The sequence below is a fragment of the Canis lupus genome, chromosome 22 (assembly GCF_048164855.1).
Source record: "Canis lupus baileyi chromosome 22, mCanLup2.hap1, whole genome shotgun sequence".
Taxonomy (NCBI): Eukaryota; Metazoa; Chordata; class Mammalia; order Carnivora; family Canidae; genus Canis; species Canis lupus.
The window spans coordinates 37,285,525-37,304,057 of NC_132859.1; the positions used below are offsets into that span (position 1 = coordinate 37,285,525).

The following is an 18,533-nucleotide window of genomic DNA, read 5'->3' on the forward strand; positions in this document are numbered from 1 at the left end:
CTTCTCTGTTGTTTGGTGAATACACATTTAGAGCTGCTATGTCTTCTTGATGGATTCACCCTTTTATAAATTATACAGTGTCATTCTGTGTTTCTTCTAATTTTCTTTGCTCTGAAGTCTAATTCATCTGATACTAAAATAGCCATTTTGCTTCCCTGTGATTAATTTTTGCATAATAAATATGTTTTTATCCTCTTACTTTCAACCTTTCTATATGGTTATATTTGGAATAAATTTCTTATGGGTAGCATATAGCTGGGTCATGTTTTTGAATCTACTCTGCCAATCTCTATAATTGCTAGGTATATCTAAAGTACTTACATTAAATGTAATTATAGATATGTTAGGGCTTAAATATGCCATTTTGTTTTATTTTATTTTTTGTCTTCTGTTTGTTCTCTTTGTGTTTTATTACTCAGTTTCTTTTCCCTACCTTCCTGTGGGCTACTTGATTATTTTCTGGAATAAAATTTTGATTTATCTGCAGTGATTTTTGAATATATTGTTTCATATAGCTTTTTCAGTGGTTACTCTGTATATTACATTATATACATAATTGATCTATACTATTTCTAAGCATGTTTTGATTCCAGTATTTCCATTTGGTTCTTTTTAATATTTATATTCTCTATTTCTTAGGTGAGATTTTGAAAATTTATTTCAAATGTGTTCATAATTTCTTATTAGACTTATTTTTATGATGGTGGCTTTAAATTTTTTGTCTGATAATTTTAACATTCCTATCATCTTAGCATTGGTGTTTACTGGTTGTTTTTTCATTTAAGAAGAGGTTTAAATGACTCTTGTTATGACAAGTGATTTTTCAATTGAAACCTGGTCATTTTATGTAGTTTGTTATAAGACTTACGATCTGATTTATGACTTTTGTTTTAACTGGTTTCTTCTACGACTGCTCCAACAGGAGAAGGGATGTATGGCTTCATTACTTTGAGGTGGGGCTAGAAATCCAGGTTTCCCACTCAGCCTCTTTTTACACCCTAGGAAAAGGCAGGCTCCTCATTACTGCTGGATGAGATAGGAGTTCTAACTACTCTAGGATTCCCCCGTTACTACCTTGGCTGTGAGGAATAGGACTGCTTTGTTACTGGTTCCCATGTGGCTTCCACTGACACAATAGCAAGAAGAGGGGGTGGCCTTTACCCCGGGGTGGTGGTGAAAATCCTGATTCTACTTGGTCTTCAATGACCCTGCCTCAGCAGAGTTGGGACACCTTATTACTGCTGATGGGGCTAAAAATCCATAAACCATATCATCTCCACTAATCCTATAGGTATGGTCTCATTGCCACTTGCTAGAGTGAAAGTCTCAGCTTCCTACTTAGTCTTCTCTGATACTACCCTTGTTAAAGTGCCCCATTACAGCCTGGAGAGGGTAGAAGTGTAGGTCTCCTGCTCAGCCTTTGCTCGTTCTCCCTGTTTGGTGTAGAGTGGTGTTATCTGGAAGGCTTTGTCTTACTAGACAGTTCCATTCTTGGTTCTTTGGATAGATAGAGCAGTCTTTGGGGTTTTGTTTTGTTTTTCCTGTACCCATTGATGTTTGTGAGTTGCTGACTGTTTCAGTTCTAAGTCTGGTAGACATAAAGCAGAAAGCAAACCTAGAGAACTTACCACTGTGTCATTCTGTAGCTTCTGAGGATCCTGGCTGGTTTATCTTTTTCCCCTCTGTTTTTCAAAACCTTATTATGTTTATTTTGAATACAATGTTAAGGTTTTCTGATTGTACTTGGTAAGAAGAATAGGGAAAGATATGTCTACTGCATCCTATCAGAAAGAGAAGTCTGCATTATTTATTTTTCATCAACATTTAGAACTTTCCTCATAAAGGAACTGAACAGATTTTTTTTTCTATCAGATAACTGTAACTCCTTTTCTTCCCTTTCCACAGACACTAAAGATGGTTATGATTTGTGTCAATTTTGTTGTTGTTGTTTATCATGTTGGATTTTTGCAATAAAGTCTAAGAAGAGGCTTTTAAAATGTTTCCAAGTGGATTATCTCCTATAATTTAAATTAAGTACTTTACAATATTGATATTTTTCAATTAGTGTGCTAAGCACATAAGTTGTTATTCAATGCAGAAAATACATACAGAGGAAATACTTGGGATAATTTGAGAAAGAGTAAAACAGCTTGAATCCTAAATACTGGTATAGGTTCAACAGTTCTATCTTCATGCTCAATGAACAAGATTATACTTTTGGACTAAATCTATAATTTTCATATCAGTGCTTTGGAATATTGCCTTGAAATGAACTTTAAGCATTTTGAAAATGAGAGATCACCTTTTCCATATTATGATATTTCACTTTCTTTTATCCAACAGTTGAAATAATGTAAAGTGGTGCTACTCAAAGTGTGATCTGTAGAACACAACATCAGCATCCCTGAGAACTTGTTAGAAATGCAAATTCTTGGGCCTAGCATAGATTTAAAATTTCTGGATATGAGATTCAGGAGTCTGTGATTTTAACCATTCTTGAGATCAACAGATGATTATTATGTACACCTTTGTCACAGTGGGTAGGAATTCTTTGGGTTCCAGAACCTCATTGCCCATTTCAGCTCTACCACTTCTTAGTTGTGTCTTGCTACTCACTGGTTGCCTCGGTTTCCTTAATAGGGTAAAATAGGATATACCTCAGAGGATTGTTTTGAAAATTAAATAAATAAATGAATAGATAAAAGGTATATGTAGTAGTGCTTAACACTTTCTTAACAGCTGGTAAATATTAGCTATTCTTATTAAAATACACAGTGATCATAATAGCTAAAAAAGAGAACCTTAATTGATTTTTTTCATTTGTATTTTCACTCACTAGAATTCATATGGTTTGGAAATACCTGATTTACCTGTATTTAAGCCAGTTGCTAAGATAGTATCTTTTTTCAACCATGGAAATATGAGCCTATTACATATTAATTTTACATTTTCTAAGAGAGATTTGGTACACTTTCTAGGAGAGATTTGGTGCAGAAAGCAAAGAATACATGGAGACATACATATGTACATACACACATACATGCACATATACACATCAATTGATTTACATCATATTTGTGGGGGATAATCCACGGAACTCAAGCAAATTGGAGCACTGGGGTTGTCTCATAAATGTCCCTTGTTCTTGTGGCTCCTGGGACCTTTCTACCCCTGCCCATTTGATAGTTCTAACATAGCACACTGAATTCATCCTTTCTCTTAGCTACTGTTGTGCCTCTGAACTTAAAATCTTCTCCCTTCTAATTCTCTGATGCTCAGTTTTTACTGTTCTATTATAATAATGTTCACTGTGTCTCAATCCCATATACGAGACTCAGAACTTGATATGTATATTCCTACTTCACCCTTATTTCATGTCTTGCTACATGGACTTGTCAGAAGGATAGCTTTGCCTGTAGTCTGTACTTGGATCTTGATAATTATTTTTATATGAAAATATCCTATCTCATCATAAGTTTAATCATTATTTATAGGGCTGTAACATGAATAGAGCATGTTCTTTATCTTCTTATATATCCAGACTTTGATTATTCTATGTCTCCCATGAAATGACTTCAAAAGAACTAAAATTTTAGATAACACTTTTCAGTTTTTAAATTATTGTTATGGCTACTCTACTACTGATAATATCATTCCCTGGGCTCTTCCTTTATATGAGACACTGTGTACATTATATAACCTGACTCATTTAATTTCCATAACCCCATAAGATAGGTACTGTTATCATTCCTATTTTCTAGAGAATGAAACTGATACCAGGAACTTCCTTAAGTCAAACTGAAAGTATAAGTCATGAGTGACTTATAACTCAGGTAATCTGACTTCCAGAGTCCTCCTTCACAGCCACTTTAGTCCAAAATTACCACAGAGGGTATAACAATTACGAGAGATTAAGTAAACTTGGCCTGGTGTAACTACATAGGTTCTTTAGCTTCTAATTCTGTATATTCTCCATTATACCAGAGTGTAATAAATGTTTGCTAATGGAAATAAAGACTTGGGAGGACTTCTTCCATGGATCGTATTTTTTTCTACCTCTGACTTCTGGGATCTCATCATAGTGATGCAGAATCTTTTTCCATATTTTAGGTATAGGAATAGAGAGAGAGGGCAAAAGGGAGAAAGGGAGAGAAGGGAAGGAAAGAAGGATGAATGGAGGCAGGAAGAAGGTACATTTCATTAAGAGAGAAGGTATCTAATTTTCCATGTGCCATCCATGGTTTTGTTTCTATTTTACAGATAAAATAAATACCCTTATAGTTGTCACCATTCAATTGTAATGAAAATCTATCTGAGAAAATATTTTAACATTCTCCCTCTATTCCTTATTTATACAGAGGAATAACGGGGAAAAAATAACATCAATAACAACAAAAAGCCATACCTGTGATCTTGGCAATTACAACCGTTAAATCTAGCTTTAAACTCTATTAAAGTGGGACGCCTGGGTGGCTCTTGGGTTGGGCGTCTGCCTTTGGCTCAGGTCGTGATCCTGGAGTCCCAGGATGGAGTCCCGCTCTGGCTCCCTGCATGGAGCCTGCTTCTCCCTCTGCCTGTGTCTCTGCCTCTCTCTCTCTCTCTCTCTGTGTCTCTCATGAGTAAATAAATAAATAAAATCTTAAGAAAAAAAACTCTATTAAAGTAATGGGACAAAAATTAAGAGGAAAAATCTGTACATATCCAAGGAGTAACAGAACATTAGCAATAAACAACCTGGTTTATAAAGCACAAATTGGGCTAGACAGGTTTGGTCACACTTTTCCAATTGAATCACTGAGTAGTGAATGAAGAGAAAGAAGTCAGTATACTGTATTTGACCCATGAGCTAGGGTCACACGGCTATGTCTCTCTGTACTTAAAGACCAACCCAAGGAGGAGGAAGTTGAGGAAAACAAGTCAAATCAGCTATGGCAATTATTGATTTGTAACTTAGACTCTGATGGGGAGCTAGAAAGCAAGGAATCAGAACTGTGTAATTGGAGTGGTGCAAGGTGATAAGGTGTTACTTTTTAGCTGAATGTTGTCAATGCATTTGCTTCTTAGAATTCTAGGTCTGTCCCAGTTTTTACTGAAAACTCAAGACAAGTATTATAAACTATCACCTTTGACATAATAAGTGGTCTTAGGGCCTGGCTGTCACCAAATCTAGGTGTCTGTTACCGATACCCATACTGCTGTATTGTGGTGGCTATAGTTGTGATCTTTATTTGTGTTCTTCACATTCCAGGACCATTGTCTCACATGCAGGGAACTTATTTGAGCCAGGGGATTATCACACCTTCTAATATCACCCAAGCTAAGAATGTTTCCATTGTCTTTTCTTATTTCATGGAAGTACTGTCTCCCAGAGTATTGAACTACAGGGCTGTATGGAAGCATGTTGGCAGTTTCATGTATTCCTTTACAGTCCATCTAGGTAGGGGAGATTTGACAGCCTACTGACTCCCCAGATATGCAGATGGCCAGCATATTCTCTTTCAAAGGAATTGGTTTTCCCCCTTCATTTCTAGTTAGCCAATTTCCCACAAGTCAAAATGCTATAGTTTAGCATTTTCTTTTACTAAAACTTCTGCTGTTATGTAAAAAAAAAAAGGGGTGGTGGAGGTTTGAATAGAGCCAAGAATATCATACCATTTTCTAGAGCAAGTAGTTTCAGAATAGATCCATCCTGGAATCCATAAATTCAATTGTTGATTAACTATATGCTTTTCGAAAATGACTTTAACATTTGGAATTTCCTTTGTATTTTGTTTCTTTTCAAAATTAACAGTGGGTCTTTTTAGAATTTTATTTTAATTCAATTTTATTTTATTTTTTGGGGGGGGAGGTCTTTTTTCCCATCTGTGCAACAGATCTTCTCCTTGGTGATGGCTAGGAAGATTATGTTAAGGAAAATAAATTTAAATTATTACCTGTTCTTCCTTGCTATAACCTTTCTCTCTCTGAATCTGATCCTTCCTTTCCAATCCTGAGATAAAGTTCTTTATATTTACACTGGTCTTTGGACACTATGTTTTAAATATTGGCTATCCTTCTCTATAATCTGGTTAGTTTAAGATACTGGGGCCAAGGGCAGCCTGGGTGGCTCAACAGTTTAGTGCTGCCTTCAGCCCAGGGCGTGATCCTGGAGACCCGGGATCGAGTCCCACGTTGGGCTCCCTGCATGGAGCCTGCTTCTCCCTCTGCCTGTCTCTCTCTCTGTGTCTCTAATAAATAAATAAATCTTTAAAAAAAAAAGACACTGAGGCCAAGCCCATGCCATGTTTCTCCCCCTATTGCAATAAAAAATCTTGTTCACAGATACGGATATGAAAAATAATTTCCTGTGATGTTAATAAGCGGAGAAAATTAGATTTTAAAAATTTTTCTATTTTCAAACAGCCTTTCATGAGCGCTAACTGGATAAGAGAAGAAGTCACAAAGGAATCTGTATTTGTTGATTATCAGCTGTGTACCAAGAATTGTTCTAAGTGCTTTACTGGACATTTTTCATTTAACCTTTCTAATAAAGCTACAAGATATTTTCCTGTTGTAAATGAGAAAATCAGGTATTAGAGAGTTCAAATTAATAGTCTAAGATCACAGAGAAAATGACAAATAGAGCACAATTAAAATCAAGGGCTGCTATTTCTTTAGTGGAAAACAGGCTCTTAGGCCAGGATTTGTATCTCCCTGCCAGTATCTTTCATTATCCACTCTCCTCCATCTGCCTATGACACTTATTGATAGCTTTAAAATTTTTATTTAGTGGAAGATAATACAGAAAGGTGTATAAATAACTGTGTAACTTGATATATTTTCACCAAGTTGACATAGTCATGTTAGGCCACACCCCAAATCTAGCTCTAGAGCATTATTAGCACCAGAAGCCCACCATATCTTCCTCGTGCTCCTTTCCTGGAAGTAACCCCAAAGGTAATCACTATCCTGACTTCTAGAAATATAGATTAGTTTGATTTGATTTTGATAGTTAGCTACATAGAATCATAGAGAATGTATTCCTTTGTGTCTGGCTTCTGTACATTTTGTTTGTAAAATTCACGGAGGTTTTCCCATTAAGCATCAGCTCATTCATTTTCATTACTATATGATGTTCCATGGCATGCCATGTTTGTGTTTTTACTTTTGATGGACATTTTTTTTTCCAGTTTAAGGCTATTACCAATAATGCTATTCATAACATTCTTGAACAAGTCCCTTGATATACATATCTGTTGTCTATATAACTAGGACTGGTGTTGCTCGGTTATATGAATGTGTATACTAAAATGTGATGAGTTTTGACAAACAATATGCCAGCTCATTTTACACCGGCAGTATATGAGGATTCCATTTCTTCGGCATCCTTGACAGTGCTTAGTATTGTCAGTCTTTTTAATTTTAGCAACTTGGTTAATGTGTTTAGATATATTGTGGTTGTAATTTGCCTTTTCCTGATGTTGTGGATTAATTATCTTTTCAAATGTTCATTTAATTGATAGTCTTTTGATCTCATGGCTAGGAGCTGGACTATCCTTCAGAATATAAACTTTGCTACTAAGGTTTTAGACCAAAGTATTTAGGATTTAGCAAGGAACTCCTCACATTTTGGCCTTCCTCTAGGTTTTTGGTACCATGAAGTCCCCCATCCCAGCAGAGTTTATGTTACAGGTGCTTTGCCAAAATTTTTAAAATTTTTACATTTTACTTATTTATTTATTTTAGAGAGAGTACAAGAGCACCTGCACGCAAATGTGGGGAGGAACAGAGGAAGAGAGAAAGGGAAGGGGGAAGAATCTCAGGCAGACTCTACACTGAGCGCAGAACCCAACATGGGGCTCCATCTCACAGCCCTGAGATCAGGACCTGAAATCAAGAGTTGGATGCTTAATTGACTGAGCCACCCTGGCGCCCCTGTCAGAGGCATTTTGATGATTATTTTCTGGCCATCAACCCGTTCCCCATTTAACTATCTCACAATGGCTGTTCTGTTCCCATTTTGTAAGTAAAGATGTTGAATGTACAGTATTTCTTGAGCAGACTTAAGTCAAACCTACCATGTTCTGTAATGAGGTCTGGCCCTAAAGTGCTCCAGTGACCATTCTCCTTTTCTCTTAACTCTTGTTTTGATTTGTGGTCCTTATTATTTGCTCAGGATTGTTCTGCCTTCAGACTGCCTCTGAATACACAATTCATTGTGCACCCATCCACGCTGAAGCAAGGGAGAATTGGCATCAAGGGTCTCATCCCATAGTGAGTATGTTTTGAGAAGGATCCACAGTAGTTTTTAAAATAATATCTACCCAGTAGAAATTGGGCTACAATCTTCACTTTTTTGCAGCCATTAACTTTTAATCCCTCCTACCTTGGCAAAAGAAAAAAGTAAAAGGGCAGTTTTCTTGCCCAAATACATCAATAAAAAAAAAAAAATCAGTCCTGGTTTATGCTCAGTAATTTAACATCAAGGAAAATCATTACTTATATAATCTAAATTATAGCCTTGCTATTATGGGAGGAAACTCATTTTTTAAAGAAGGAAATTTCCACCTTTCTGCATAAAAATACTTCTATACTATGGTAACAAATCAGATGTGGAAGCTATTGTGTTTTACTTTGATAAACATAAAAGCCTACTTATATGGTATTAAGGCTGTCAAACTTATAATCAGATTTTGCCTTCAACATTGACTAGAATGGTCTTTATCAGTTTAATTTGAGTCTCTGCTACTAGCCAGGAAGAAATACTTATCCTCCCCATATTACTCACTGAGCTCTGTGGCATTAATTTTTTTTTTAAGATTTTATTTATTTATTCATGAGAGACAGAGAGAGAGAGAGGCAGAGACACAGGCAGAGGGAGAAGCAGGCTCCATGCAGGGAGCCTCATGCGGGACTCCATCCTGGGTCTCCAGGATCAGGCCCTGGGCTGAAGGAGGCGCTAAACCGCTGAGCCACCTGGGCTGCCCTGGCATTAAAATTTTTAAATTTCACTCTAAAAACTAAACCAAACAACCAATCAGCTAAATGAACATGCGGGGGCACCTGGGTGGCTCAGTGGTTGAGCGTCTTCCCTCAGCTCAGATTGTGATACTGGGGTCCTGGGATTGAGTACTGAATCAGGTTCCCCATGGGGACCCTGCTTCTCCCTCTGCCTATGTCTCTGCCTCTCTTTCTGTGTCTCATGAATAAATAAATAAAAATCTAAAAAAAATATTAAAAGATAAATGATCGACACTCAGAAGTGCATGCATAGTAATTGAGAGGCTGTAGTTTTGTTCTCTTTGGCATAGTAACTGAGGATTTCTCTTTGCTCCCAGTGCTTAATGCGATACAACAGGCGTTCCCCTGACTTTGCCAATGTTTTGGAGACTGACTGACAAGAAACTTACACTGTGTTTTGTTAACAGGATGCAAGAGACTTTTAAAAATTAAAAAATCTTAATTGGTTATTTAAGAAATGATTGATTAAAAATAAATACAACCTAAAAAATTTATTTAAATTGAAACCTGTTCATATGGTTGGCATATCTTTATTGCTTCACAAAATACTAAGAGAATTAAGTTAATAGTAGATTCTCTTTTACTCTGGGATGAAGACGTTTGTTTGGGCATTAATTAACCAATTCATTACTAAAGGTTTTATATTCTCATTAAATATAGACTCAGGTCCAGGAACTCAGAAAAGGACTATTTCTAGACATGTATACTAAAATAATAAGTTAGAAGATATACCAGTCTACATCTTTGTACCTTAATTTCCTATTTATATAAACATAAAATTTCTAGTAGTTTTCAAATCTGATGTATAAGTCATTTCCAAGGCCCCATCCTCTAATCATAGGCCAGTCCCTATTGGCAAAGACTAAGTCCTGACCACATAAACATGAAAAAAAAAAAAAAAAAAGCTGCACTGCAAAAAAGAGGGAATATATACCCTTGTCTCAAACTACATGACACCTAATCCTCTGTTGGCTGTTTTCAATCATATATTTCCCTTTGGTCTCAGAAAGTTAATGGGCTATGCTTTTTCTGCAATGTCTAATTTTTTATGTGATTCCCTGAATTCACTCACCATTTCCACTGTAACAAACATTTTGTGTAGCAGACTGATTAAAAGAACTCCTTAGAAATCCCAGCCCCACGATTTATTTTCTTTGTGAATTTGAGTTCTTTTACATATAGGGAAGCAGAGAAAATAAACAAAGATAATAAATCATGGAGGCATTCTGGTCCTTGATTACAGCAGTCTTCAAAGCCATTTGTATGTCTTCCTTCCTGGGGTTATTGAGTCCTTCCTTAGAAACCATGAACCAATAATTCTCTTCTTTTATAGAGGAAGTTGGGTTTCTGGTGCTTGCAGTGACTCATGAGTTATGCTAACTGATGAAAGTAAATATTCATATTTGCCTTTGTCCCTGATTTCCCTTTGCCTTTTTATTATTATTTTGCTTTGTATTTCAGAACTGTATATCCTTTGTCACATAAGAGGAAAGATTGATGAGCTGAATTTCAAAATTTCTTTAGCATTCTTATATAACATGGTTTCCAAAAATATTTAAACATGGGATCATCACCCTCATGCAGTCTCATTATTCACCATCTAAAAATAATAATAAAAAATATTATAATAATCCTAGAATATATAAGGATAACTATAGGAAATTGATCATAAAGGTGCTGGGAGCCACACTACCTACTATTTGGGGAGATACTTGAAAAAGATACATTTTCTCATAGTATTTGCAATAATGATTATGAAGGTACTTAATATTACAAATGTGACTTACCAGCATGATTGTCATCATGAGTAAGGGGTATATTGGAGACCAGAAATCATCCCTCAGATTCTGTGAGGATTAGACTTTTCAGTTTGATTATTATCAGATTGTTATTATTTTATTTTTATGTATTTATTTTAAAAAGATATATTTATTTGAGAGAGAGAGAGAGAGTTTGAGCATGGGGAGGAGAAGAGGGAGAGAGAGAGAGAATCCTTAAGTAGATCATGATCTGAACCAAAATCAGGAGTGAGATGTTCAATTAACCTGAACCATCCAGGTGCCCCTGAAATTGTTATTACAAATCATCTCATAAGATCTTTGCTTCACAGTGTTTTTATTTGTTGGTTTCCTTTTGGTAAGAAAGTCACATCACATAAAAGGTTTAAAAAGAGTTAGAAATAGGGGCCAGGACATAGGGAAACTAATAAATGGGGATTGCTCATCCATCCAGAGCATAAATCACTGGATAGCAACCATTACACATTTTGACTTTTACAAGCCCATTCATCCATGAAACCATGTTAAAAATTATATTTTAGGACTTTGTTGGGGAAAAGACAAATAATATTATATGAAAAAATTTCTTTGTGGGTGTCTGCATAGCTCAGTTGGTTAAGCGTCTGACTTCGTCTCAGGTCATGATCTCAGGGTCCTGGGATCAAACCTAGCATCAGGTTCCCTGCCAGCAGAGTCTGCTTCTCTCTCTCCCTCTGCCCCTCCTTCTCCAGGCATGCTCTGTCTCTTGCATTCTCTTTCTCTCAAATAAATCTTAAAAAAAAATTTTTGTGACCTGAAATTTCATGTTTTTCTTCTAATTAAAAAAAGAGCATTTTCCTAGGTCTCTAAAAAGTATTATGGACTCTTGGCAGTGTGCCTGTTATGCCTGCCAAATAGATGAGCCCCAGACAGCAAGCTACCCACTCACTCTCAGCCATTAGAATATGTTTATATGATCACACAATTGGATACCATCTTAGATAACGCAGGGCAAAGCTCTGGGGATTGAACTTTAGGGCAGGTGTGTTTCAATACAAAGAGAAAGATGATAGAATGTGGTATAGGAGAGAAGACTTCGGTCTGGATTCTAGAGATTGGGATGGAAGTGACAGGAGTGGAGATCCCAAGGATGTGGAGAAATGTTTAAAAATGGAGCAGATGGAAGAATGAACAGAATAATGAAAAACAAAAATCAAAATCCTGATCCCAGTGATCTCCAAGGTTATCACCAGAATCATACATGTTGGAAATGACTCCAGTTTTAATAGCCCTTCTTCAAGAAATTGCTTTTATTTGTATAAAATAGATGATTTGTCATAAAGTGTCTATCCGTTTGCTTTTGCCTTACCTCGATGGAGGAAAATTATCCTCTATGCAATTGCAACACTGAAAGAAAATTACGTTTTTTGCTTTTCTGTATTTTTCCCAGTATATCTTTTTATGAACTTCATAAGCTTTATACTTGCAAGTCTTTTAATTGAAGGAACGTCAAAGCCTCATGTGTCATTGGAGACTTGCAATCTCTGTGCTCACTTCATCTATGAAAAGTTAGAAGTCAGCCCTTGTTGAAATTTTTTACCTTCATTTCTGCTGAAAATAATGCCAAATGTTAGCAGAATTGGTGCCTGGGGGTAGGGGTATTTTAATTAAGCCGTAGACAGGTTTACCAAGTTGCCTTTGAGGACTCTTTGAAAATTGAGCTGAGATGGATACACATGTCAACATACTATAGGTGAGTACAGTCAGAATCGTCTTCTTATAGAATGAGGAGTTTTTAGTCTGAACCCTAGAATAAAAACACAACTTTACTCTATTGCAAAACATCCCCCTTTACCTGAAAATTTTTTAAAAATTGATTTTAATTGCTTTTCTTTCAGTATTTTGAGTCATTATTGACATGATAAGATTTCATCTGATGCTCACATATGTGTGGGAAAATACATGGTATCTCTTTCTGTGGGTTATAGAAAGAGACAGTTTGGATAAATGACTTCTGTCTAGACAGACTCCTACCTTATGTTGTGTCATTCATCAGGCAAGGAGAATAGGAAATCAAATGGAGAGGAACGATTGTGATGTTGCTAACACATCAATGGCAAGCTGATTTGAATAGTATTGACATGATGTGTAGCAACTCTACTAACCCTGTAATTTCTTTGCAATTTCAGCAGGTTGTGTTTATAAAACAACAAAAGGACTATGTAAAATCCAGTTGGTCATCAGGAGGACTATAAGACATGAGGGTTGTTACCCATGCAGTGACTATGTACAGTGTTCTCCAAACCTTGAAGACAAAGCTTTGTGAACTGCTTTGGGTCAGCTTATCAGGGACACACACAAGCCCAGGTAGCAATATCTCCAAGGGAGTTTGCTCTTAGGGAGAGAGGATTAAAGACACCATATAGTTCTCGATACTCAGTGTTCTTTGATTGAGTCAGTTTGTCATGCACAGAAGCTGACAGTCTTTGGATAGTCAACATACTTTCATAAGAAGCAGAAAGTTTCATCATGCAAACTTTTTCTCTCATTTTCTCTTCCCATTTGAAGACTTATTTGCATGGTCCTCACCCCAATAACTAAATTACAGAGATGCTTTCCTGCATATTGTCTATGCTGGGATAAAAGCATATAGAAACTTTGATTTTATTAAGTGCACTCTGCACACAGAGATTTACTTTCCAAATAAACACTGATTTATGCACTAATAGAATATATGCTTTCGATGCTGTTTTAGGGAATTCTGAAGGATTTATGACTTTCCCCTCATTTCTCTCTTACAAACTTAGACAAACCTCAGGATTTTATCATTGCTTTTGACAAAATACCTTGAATTGAAGGTTATAGTAAAAAGTGCTCCAAATGCCAAATATTGGATAAAATCTGAGGCTGTTCAGATTGCTAAAAAGAATCCCAATTTAGCCAGCCTTCCAAAATTAAAAACCAAATCTGCAAAGCCTTATGTTATTTTTACATATTGTGTGTGCAAATAAAATAGAACATTGGATCATTTTTCATAGTATTTAACTAAATCACATTTGTTTTCACCAAATGAAGAATAAATTCTTCATTTACTATATCATTTTACTTTTCTCTTCATGACTCTTTTTCCCAGGCAAACAGATTTTGCAATCAGATGCCTACTAGCTGGATGTTCATGAGCTGTGATGGATTACTTTTAATAGGTGCTATTTTCCTCCTTCATTAACTGCTCTTTATCTGGTGGACAATGCTTTAGCCATTTACCCAAACAGTCAATGACATTAAATGTGTTTTTGAAAAGTTGATTATGTACACACAAAGATGTGTTTATTTTGGGAATATGTATGAGTAAAAGCTTGAGAAAGAGAGAGAGTGTGTGTGTGTGTGTGTGCGCGTGCACATGCACTTTTTAGACTAAAACTCTCTCCACTGGCTGACTGCCATCTCCATGCCAGTCTCCATGGCAACTTTCTTAAGGATAAGTAACAGAAATGTGAGGAGGCCGCCTGCCCACAAACAAAGCTGCCACAGCCTTGCCAGAGACCTGACTAAACAGAATCCCAGAACACTCCACATTCCGTGAGAGTCACACAGGTTACAGCAGCTGGCTCCATTTAAAGGTGCAGCGCCTCTAGTTCGGGGAGGAAAGTTAAAGAATGTCTTCCCACATATCAATTGGAATGTAGATGCACAACCCACACGTCTCAACATTTTTTTCCCTTCCTGTCGCTTTGAATAACTAAAGTATTTTATACCTAGCACCTATTTTTGAGTGATATTTAGAACTTTGGTTCACAGAGACTATTGCCTGATACGGTGTGCTGAAAACCCCACCAGGACACGATTTATGTACCTTTAAATCACTTGCATAGCGTGTCAGTTAAGTAATGCTTAAAGTTTTTGTCCCATTCTGCTTTTATGAAAGTAATGTATTTGTTTGCTCTTTAATAAATCATAATGCTTTTATGCAAGTTTTCCCAAGAAATTAATACAATTCTTTGTTAGAAAATATTGCTATGGATTGAATGTTTGTGTCCTTGCAGACACAAATTCATAAATTGAAATCCTAACCTCCCCCAAAGTAATGGTATTAGTAGGTGGGACCTTTGGGATGTGCTTAAGTCCTCAAGGTGGAGCCCTCATAAATGGGATTAGTGCTCCTATCAAAAAGACCCATGTGGGATCCCTGGGTGGCGCAGCGGTTTGGCGCCTGCCTTTGGCCCAGGGCGCGATCCTGGAGACCCGGGATCGAATCCCACGTCGGGCTCCCGGTGCATGGAGCCTGCTTCTCCCTCTGCCTGTGTCTCTGCCTCTCTCTCTCTCTCTCTCTGTGACTATCATAAATTAATAAAAATTAAAAAAATATATATAAAAAGAAAAAAAAAAGGCCCATGAAAGCTTCCTAGCCCCTTCCTCCATGTAAGGACACAGTGAGAGGGTGCTGGCTAAGAACTAGGAAGAGGGCCCTCATTACAGGACATGATCATTTTGGCACCTTGGTCTTGGACCTCTGACCTCTAGAACTGAGAGAGATAAATTTCTGTTGTTTGTATTTATATACCATACATTCTATGTATGGTATTTTGTTATAGAAGGCCAAATGGACTGAGACAGATATATACATATTTACATTATTAATTCTCAACCTGGGACAATTTTTTCCCCCTTGAGACACTTGGCAATACCTGGAAACACTTTAGTTTGAAATGGGGGCCATACTACTGGCATCTAGTGGGTAGAGTTGGGAATACTTGTAAATATTCTATAATGCACAGAAGAGCTCCCCAAACAATGGATTACTGGCCCAAAATGTCAACAGTGCGAAAGTTGAGAAAACCTAGTGTGCATATATGTAGATGTAATGAGTGTAGGTTTTGTGCTGTAGGCATGTGTATGTGTACACATACTGATTTTAAAATGATCATAACGTGTAGCATGATCAGATAGCAGTAAACTATGCTAGGGGACTTTTCTAAGTTGTTTTTGCTCTGTCTGCTCAGAGTGGGAACTAGAATTCTAACAATGTCAATCTTGGGTCCACTCTTCAGATGTATCTGTATAGTTTGTTTGGTACTCTTGGAACTGCAGTTGTTTTTTTTAATACCACAAAAGATTACCTGAGCACACCAGATGTATCCTAGGGAGTGAAAACTATGTATAGTTTATTTTGTCTCTGAGAATGATTTCTATGCAACGAACTCTAAATAATATGCAAAATGTTTTGACATTAACTATTAATTCTTTCCCATTAGGAATTAGTAAAATGCTTAGTAAGTATGGCTAAGGAAAATACTTATGATCTGCAGCATCTAAATTGCTCATTTCATCACCAAAGTTCTGCTGATGCTCTCCAGAGTGCTCATCTTGTTTCTATCCAGTACTGTTCATAGTTTCCCCTGTATCATTTTTTTTTAAACTGATTATGGAAAATTCTGAGTTTCTAGTTGTACAAAGGCGAAGTTCACTTTAAAGACAAACCAAAGAAGTTTTGTTGTGTTAAGCAGTGCTACTCAAAGTGTGGTTACTTGAACTGGCAAAGGACTACAAACATTTAATTACTGGTCCCAATGATTTAGCTATAGATATTCAAAGCAATCTTTTAGAAGCTTTTATAGTGATTTGATAAAGTGCATGTTGTCCAATAGTGGGGTGTTGTTGAATTTGTATGTTGAGTCATAGGAGGTCACTAACTATGAAGTAGTCAGTGGGATCACATGAACTTACATGGCAAGGTCACACATTGGTCTATGACAAATTAAAAATTAAAAAAAAAAAAAGGCCAAGCACTTATAATGTAAGAAATAACATCACATTCACAGTTTTTTTAAACCTGGAAATGCCTTCTTATTTTATTCATGCATAGTTTAGGTCTGCTTATATCTGGGCATGTCTGGTTAAGCCACCCTTGTGTTTTATTGTGTTGCAAAGGTTAGTTGATTACTCTTCACAGGCAGAATAGTGTATGCATTTGTGTAACCTAGAAAGGGTCTTCTCTTGCAGAGAAATGAACAGCATGTGTATAATTAAGGTTATGTTATGCTGCTGTAATCAGCAGCCTCCAGATCTCAGAGGCTTAACTCAGCAAAGGTTTATTTCTGGCTCACAGTACCTGCCTATCATGGGTAGCAGGGTCCTCTCATTGTAGTCACACAGGAACCCAGGCTGATGGAGCATCCACCATGGTTAACATTCCTGACCCCTCTCCAGAGACAATGGGAGTCTGATTGCTTTTTCATCAGGTAATTAAATGCTATACCTCAGAAGTGATGTATGTGTTACTTCTCTCCCCTTAATGGCCAGATCTAGGCCCTTGACCCCATCCAACCACAAGAGAAAGGGGTACAAAGCAACATACCCAAGACGTAGGGACCCAGAGAGATTTGGTGAATCCCATTAAAGGCTATGACACTGGAAAATCCTGAGGCGTTATTATTAAGCATACATATTTGCTTTTAACATCCCTAGGTTCTTTTCAGCATGTCACATCCACTTTTACTTAGGCATAGGAGGCGGTATAGGGAAGCAAAAATATTATTATTTTGATTTCAGATAGAACCCTAACCCTCAACTTAGTTGCGGTATAACTACACATAAATTATTTAACCACTTTGAAATGGAACAATAATGTCCACCTCATGGGTTTTGATGAAGATTGAACTGGTAATTTTTATTAAAATGTTGTGCGTATTTAGCAGGCCAATGACAGTATTTACTAGTAGACTGTAATAGTTTGAAAAAAAAATCTTGTTACCATCTAGAAAGGTCTAAATAAAATTAGAATTAATTTAGGTAGAACTCAACTATCAAACTGTGAGAGATCCGTAAGCATCTTTACATCTGTCTATTGCTACTGCTCTAGCCAATACATCTTGAATTATTACTTAAGAAATCATGGTGAGAGTGGGATGATATTAGCTATCAAATTTTTTTCTTTGGGAAGAAATGCTTCTAGTCTTCATAAATTTCCATCAAAGCCTTTTGCAGTGCCACTCGGGTCTTTATTTTTCTACATTACTGTGTAATATAGGTTTTAGGAAATTAAACATGTGATATGATGGATCTTATTTCAAATCCCTACTCAATTTCAGCTGAATTCCAGGCTAATTACATATATCTACTTTCTGTTTAAGAGTTGATTATATAGGTTAATTCTTTAAAAAAAATTTTTTTTTTAGTTTTTGTTTTAATTCCAGTTAGTTAACATACAGTGTTACACTTGTTTCAGGTGTACATTGGAGTGATTCAGCAATTCCATACATCACCCCCCAATGCTCATCACAAGTACACTCCTTAATCCCCATCATCTATTTCATCCATCCCCCACCTACCTCCTCTCTTTAAAAACATGATTATTAAAAAGACGTGAACTAAACCAATAATAATGATAATTGATATACCAAAAGATTATTTCCTCAAATAGTAGATACTATTGATGATTAAAACAACTTTGCATCTATGACAAGGAAAAAGCCATCTCAGCAGTAGTAAAACATGTGTCAGTGACTCATTTCCACTGTAGGGGTAACAGTCAGGCTCATAGTCTTCTTTTTGGGCCCAGACACCAGCGAATAGTTTGATCATACTACTGAAGTGTGCTTGCTCTTGTTCTTTCTGCTGCCTCCCATTCCTCCCTCTTGAGACTCTGAACCATGCTATTAGTTGAATTATTTTGAAAATGGATGTTTTGCAGGTGTATATTTATTATTGTTTCATCATGAACACTGGGGTGTTTTGATGCAAAAATATTTCCCTTTTCCTACAACCTAAGAGGGCTCT

The 18,533-nt window shown here is 36.5% G+C and overlaps 1 protein-coding gene across 15 annotated transcripts in view; it reads left to right on the top strand.

The window, feature by feature from the left end:
- RBMS3 (RNA binding motif single stranded interacting protein 3) overlaps positions 1-18,533 on the top strand; it is a 1,291,910-nt gene that overhangs the window by 400,322 nt on the left and 873,055 nt on the right. For 3 of the 15 annotated variants that reach the window (XM_072793067.1, XM_072793069.1, XM_072793066.1), the window contains exon 2: positions 8,156-8,253. The exons of the other annotated variants lie outside the window; for them this stretch is intronic. The gene's annotated coding sequence lies outside the window, so the exon portion shown is untranslated. The remainder of the gene's footprint in view (positions 1-8,155; positions 8,254-18,533) is intronic. 15 annotated transcript variants of the gene reach the window in all.